Raw genomic sequence first — 6000 nt, 5'->3', positions numbered from 1 at the left:
AATATAAAAAATGGAAATTTTTTTTAATTACACCTTAGGTGAGTCCCTTAATTTGGTTTAAATTAATATACTTGAATTAAATATTTTTAATCAAATTAATTAAACTTCCTTTTTTTCACCTTAGACAATTAATTAATGAGTTTTAAATATTGTTTATACGCGTATATTGCACTGCACCATTTTCTCAGCCTGAATGGCGGGTGCACATGACGTATACGCAACATTACTCTGCTTCAGGCAACAGACAGCCGTGAAACGCATTTTTTCGCAATTTTTGGTGCGTGCAAATGCCAATATGGCCGGCAAACTATGTGAAAAGTGAAAAACAAGTGTGTGTGTGTGTGTGTGTGTGTTCGCGTGTATATTTGCAACATCTTTGCCAGCAGGGCAGTGGTGACGTGGCGACGGAGGTTGCGGCAAAAGCGAGTAAACACCTCTTAACCCCATCAAGTGGACATAAAGCATTTTCACATTCATTTGCACGCAAACACACACATACGCACATACCTACGTGCGTTTGTGTTTATATACGTATGTGGCACTTTTGACTGAAAATGGCGAAAGAGTGCTAGAAGTGTGCGCGCTCAGGAGGTGGGTGGGTGTGAGGAAGAACGAATTTGAAATTGCGCACTGTGCGTGTTGTCCTTTTGAGGACAACATTGTCGTGTGCCAATGGCGAAATTATGTAATATGCAAATTGTATGTTTTTGCTGTTTGCCTGCCGACTCCACTCCCACCAAGCCAGCCAGCCGCCTCCAACTGACCCCGCCATTAACGAGCGCCATCGACAAGAGTGGCAATTGCCGTTGCAGCAGCGGCAATTTCGAAAATATACAACAACAGCTACAGCTACAGCTACTTGAATGGTGCGTGCAGTTGTGACACCACTAACAAGTAACAAAATAAGTGGCAACAACAACAACAACAACGCATGCCTCCATTTGCCACTTGTAACCGACAGTGAATGAAAAGCAGACATGTTTTTGGTTGAAAATTCTTTTCGTTGAAATTTGTAGTGTGTAAGCATGCAACAGAGTTACACTGGAATTCACAACTCATTTGATTCAATTTGTGAAAGTTGGCATTTACGATACTCTTCTCGAAATTATGAGCTAGAATTTTCATCAAAAGTTCTGTGACCACAATGAGCAATTTCTGAAAATAGTAACTTTTGTTGTTGTTGATTTGGTTTTGTTATACGCAAACTGCTGAAAAAAACTTAATGGACAACTTTTGTTGGTAGAATGCTTCTCTCGAATCGGTAGCTCCATTTAGAGCTTAGTTTCGACAATGTCTTTAGCAACTCTTCTTCCAAGTACGAGCGTTCAAAGAAGTTGTATTCCTTGTTAACGTTGCTATAATTGCCGCAGATCTAATGGAGGTTCTTTGCTTTGCCAATTTCCTGCATTCTTAAAGCATCAAACAAGGTATTATTGGTGATTTTCGCTTTTCGGTTAAATCTGTCTTTTCACAAGAAGGACAAACATTTCACAATTAAATCCCACATCTTTGAAAGGCAGAGCTATTGCACCAGCGTATTCTGTCAAATACCTAGCGATTAATCAAAACAAAAAAAAACTAAGCTAAGGATAACACATTGCCGGCAGGGCTTCCAGAGTCCTTCGAGTTATGAACTCCTGCATAGGAGCTATTGCTCCAAGGTGTGGTTTACGACCCCACATGGTGTATTGACTCTACATAAGTGTAATCGGTCCCATACTTATTGAAGTGAATTAAGAAAAGAGTGGACCAATGGTTCTGTAATCGATTGTTCCAACGATAAAAACTGCATATTCACCGACGGATCAATGGATGACTTCAATTTCATGTGGATAACCAGTCATATTGGTTAGGTTAGATTACCATGCAAAGACCAGTTTTGGTGCTTTGCGATACCAGATGGAATTCAGTTGCTAGGACCAAGAGCAGTAGTCATCATTTAGGATGCCGGCGCTTGACGCGAATTTTTAACAGACTCTATTCTCCTCCAGTGTATCCTCCAGTGAATCATGCTATGATGCTTACAGCATAGTCTTGCCAATGCGGGACAAGTGCTCAAGAGGTGCTCCATTGTTTCTCTGAAGCCTTGCTCTGGACATTTCCTGCAGTCTTACAGGAAACGAAAAAGAGGAAAAGTTGGACTGCATGGGAGCAGCCAGGCACAATATACGCATAAGTTGCCCTAGGCCATTCAGCCCCTTCAATGCACCCCAGAGGAATATCTCAGGCCTTGGAAAACTAGCACCACAGGACATACCACAAACTTATTTTGGGATAGTGTTCATATACCACTTTCAAAAAATAGTAAAAGTAGATTCAACGGAACTCAGAGCAAACGAGGAGGTTAATAAGACGCTGGAACATTATCTTTGTGAAAGCCCAGCCATTAGTCGGCTGAAACTGTTGCTTATGGTTTTTTAGTAGAATATTTGAAATTTTTTGTGAGCTCTGAGTCTTTTTCTTTCTTCTACTAGTAGGTCGACCCGTACCGTTCGTTACTAGTACGTTTGATTGCGCTTTTGAGCCATCTAAAACGATAACACAGAAAACAACCATATCCAGTACAGCTTTACTAACTACGAGTACTTGAGAATCTGTCTTTAATTTTGAGGGGTAAAATGTTCAGTGAAGGTCAGTCAATCTTTATACAAACCCACTTCACCCGAATTGGTTCATGAAGAACTCAATTTTACTGTACTTTCCCCAACGAAGACCAACTGATACTCAGAAATATGTAAATTCTAGTTACTCGCACTGTTTTTGCTTAGTTACATAACTAGCTCACCCCTTTGACTAACGGCAACACTAGCAGGTTGACTGGATTAATAGCGTGTGGCCATATTGCGTATTGATGATGAGCTATGTATATGCATTGAGCCTGTTTTGAGGGTAGATAATGAATATATGCAGATCATGGTGCTGTCCAACTAACATAAATAATGTTACTATCTAAGATTAGTTCAGCGTTACTGTGAGGAATAGCTTTCTTTGAACCAAACTGTTAAGGTCCAAATCTTGGGTGAATCCGTTATCATGCTTGAGTGGAATGGAGTCTTACGCTCGGTATCAGAATGGATGACATAATGTCTTCTAAATACCTTACGAATGCGAACATTATGGCTTCCTGGGATTTTGTTTACTTTTCCTCAGTTGAAGAAACAATAAAGGAAGGACAAAGTTCGGTTGGTACCTCTTGAAAGCATATAAGCACTCAATCCCCAATATCAACCATTTTTATACCCTGAACAGTGTATATTAAGTCTGCTACGAAGTTTGTAACGCTCAGAAGGGAACCTCGGAGGCCCTAAAAAGTATACATACGTATATGTATATGTATAAGTGATCAGAGTGAAGAGCTGAGTTGATGTAGCCACGTCCGCGTGTTGCGAGTGTATAAGAAAATCAGCAAAAGTGTGGCTCTACACTGATGTGTTGTTAACGGTCTGCCATGATTATTACCCATAACAAACACACATATACCACCATAATTTACGTATACGTTTCCATTCTCATGCATAACGGTATGCTTTATTTACAGCCGACTCGTCTGTACACCCGCAATCTGCTGTGCCTCAATATTGTTCTCCTACGTCTTGGCGATAACTTGATGAAAGTGACAGAATGCCAGAGTGACCGAGAGGGCGAGGGTGCAGCATTCGATATTTTGGTCTTTGATTTGTGAAAGACAAGTCAGCACGCCTCTATGCGCACACATACACACACACGGCATTTAAAGCTCTCCAAAGGCACTTTTCAGGCCATGTCATTCCATTTGACACCAATTCCCCATTAAATTTCACTTGACATCAATGCATGATTTTTGGGGTCAAAATTGTTCGAAGTACTTGTTTTCGAAGGCACTTTCACCAACGAACACACGCACGAGCTTGCGAGCTTGCGTGTGGCAACGTTTAATCGGTCATCCGGCTGCTTGCGCTGTCAGGCCATTCCTTTGACTAGCTAATTTTGTCAATTTTCCTATCAAGTATGCATAAGAGCCGATTGTGCACAGATACTTGATAACCTTAGACTCTTTTCACTCTTTTCCGCAGCCGATTTGTTGGTGAGAAAGCTATGAAATTGTTTTCTTCCGGCTGTTTGGGAAACGCAGATTTCATTGCTTTCTAAATTGCTTTGGCATCTTTTGCCGAAATTCTGAGGTGGCCGATAATCTCAACACAAAATGCCGTTATGAGTGAAACACTTAGTAGATGCAGTTGATAAAGTCGAAAAGTATCAAAAACGGTATGCAACAAGAGCAGCATTCAAATGAATGTGATCTCATACCTAATCAGTGCACACTTATTGGTATTTATTGAACTTGCTTTTGTCTGACTGCTTGTTCTGTATAGTGTGCTTCTTTATACTGGAAATTCAGAGAGACGATGGAAAGATACTTGAACTTTAACAAATTTTGGATACATTTAATGCTTTTATTGCAAACTGCGTCTTTATTCCTGTTCAGCACATCAGTTTTCATTAATACACGGTTTATAGCGATCTTCCTAATTATCTATATCATTTCGTAGTAAGACTTTTCTTTTGATTCAAAATAGTCTTCAGACTCGATGATTGCTTCTTCAGTGCTGCTAAATTCTTTCCCGCGAGTATTCTCTTGCTGTCTGAGTAAAAGAAACTACTGGTCAATTTCGAAATGCGGAATCAAAATGCAATCCAAATCAAGGAAACTTGTCGTCACTTTCATTGGTTTGCGTCACCGTGAACCGATCTGTTATGAGCTCGTCTCTCATCCATTTTGCTAATATTCGTCAACGATATATCCAACACATCTTTATGATATCTTTAGACTATGTTAGACATCTCGACCAACTAGATTTTTCGGCCGTTTGAACGACTTGGTAAAATCAATTAACCACTTGTTGTTGCCAAGAGTATTTTTCGTTAAAAAATTTGTTTTCAGTAACCCTCGAAAACTTTTTGTTTTAATCAAATTTGAATCATGTAAAATGGTTCATAGTCTACTTTCTACTCAATTTCTTCAAATTACGCTATCCCACTTCATATAAAATATTTGACTTACTTTTCCTTCGCAAGTTGTTTGAGGAATTCAGCCGTTCGGGCGTTATGTGAATCTTCTGACATCTCTTTTCTTGTCAAATTCGGGCGATTTATAGATCAATGTTACTTGAAACTCTCTCTCTCTCCTCTTGCTGAAGGCTTTGATATTTGCTATCCATACTAAAATATCACAGTGAGTCAAAATTCGAAATCGATATTTTTTATTCAAATGAATTTCATTTAATTACTACTGTGATCAAATTAAAAGGTGAATTTTATACATTTCATATCCTTTAAAGTAATCCCCTTCCGCTGCAATAGTACACTTATGCCAACGATTTGAATCAAAACGGTGTCCTCGGAGTGGTATTTTGAGTTTGCTGAACAGCCAGAAGTCACACGGGGGCAAATCAGGCGAATACGGTGTTTGCCGAACGATATTTGTTGATCACGAAATGATCAGGAATAACCAATGCAGTATGAGATGGTGCATTGTCGTAGTGCAAAAACCAAGAGTTTTCGAACCACAATTCTGGCCTCTTGAGGCGAATAGCTTCACGTAAATTGCTCATAATATTCAAATAATATTAGTTGTTGTCAGTTTGGCCCTACGGAAGGAATTCATAATGCACCACACCACGATTTTCGAAGAAAACTGTCAACATGGCCTTTATTTTTGAGCGACTTTGACGTGGTTTTTTTGGTCTCGGCTCGCCGTTAGCACGATATTCCCTCGATGATTGGTTGTTTCGGGATCGTAAACCTAGATCCAAGTCTCGTCTCCAGTTATGATGCGTTTCATTACGTCTTGATAGTCAGAAAGCATTGTTTCACAGAAGTTAACAGGACGGTCTTTTTCGAAAAAATTGAGTGTTTTTGAAACCATCGAGATTTGACTCTTCTCAGGCCCAATTCGTCTTTCAAAATCGGTTGCACCTAATAATATATAATCTAATATAATCTAATAGTTAATCAATGATT

The sequence above is a fragment of the Bactrocera neohumeralis genome, chromosome 3, assembly GCF_024586455.1.
Source record: "Bactrocera neohumeralis isolate Rockhampton chromosome 3, APGP_CSIRO_Bneo_wtdbg2-racon-allhic-juicebox.fasta_v2, whole genome shotgun sequence".
NCBI lineage: Eukaryota > Metazoa > Arthropoda > Insecta > Diptera > Tephritidae > Bactrocera > Bactrocera neohumeralis.
Note: the sequence above shows the minus strand (reverse complement) of the source record.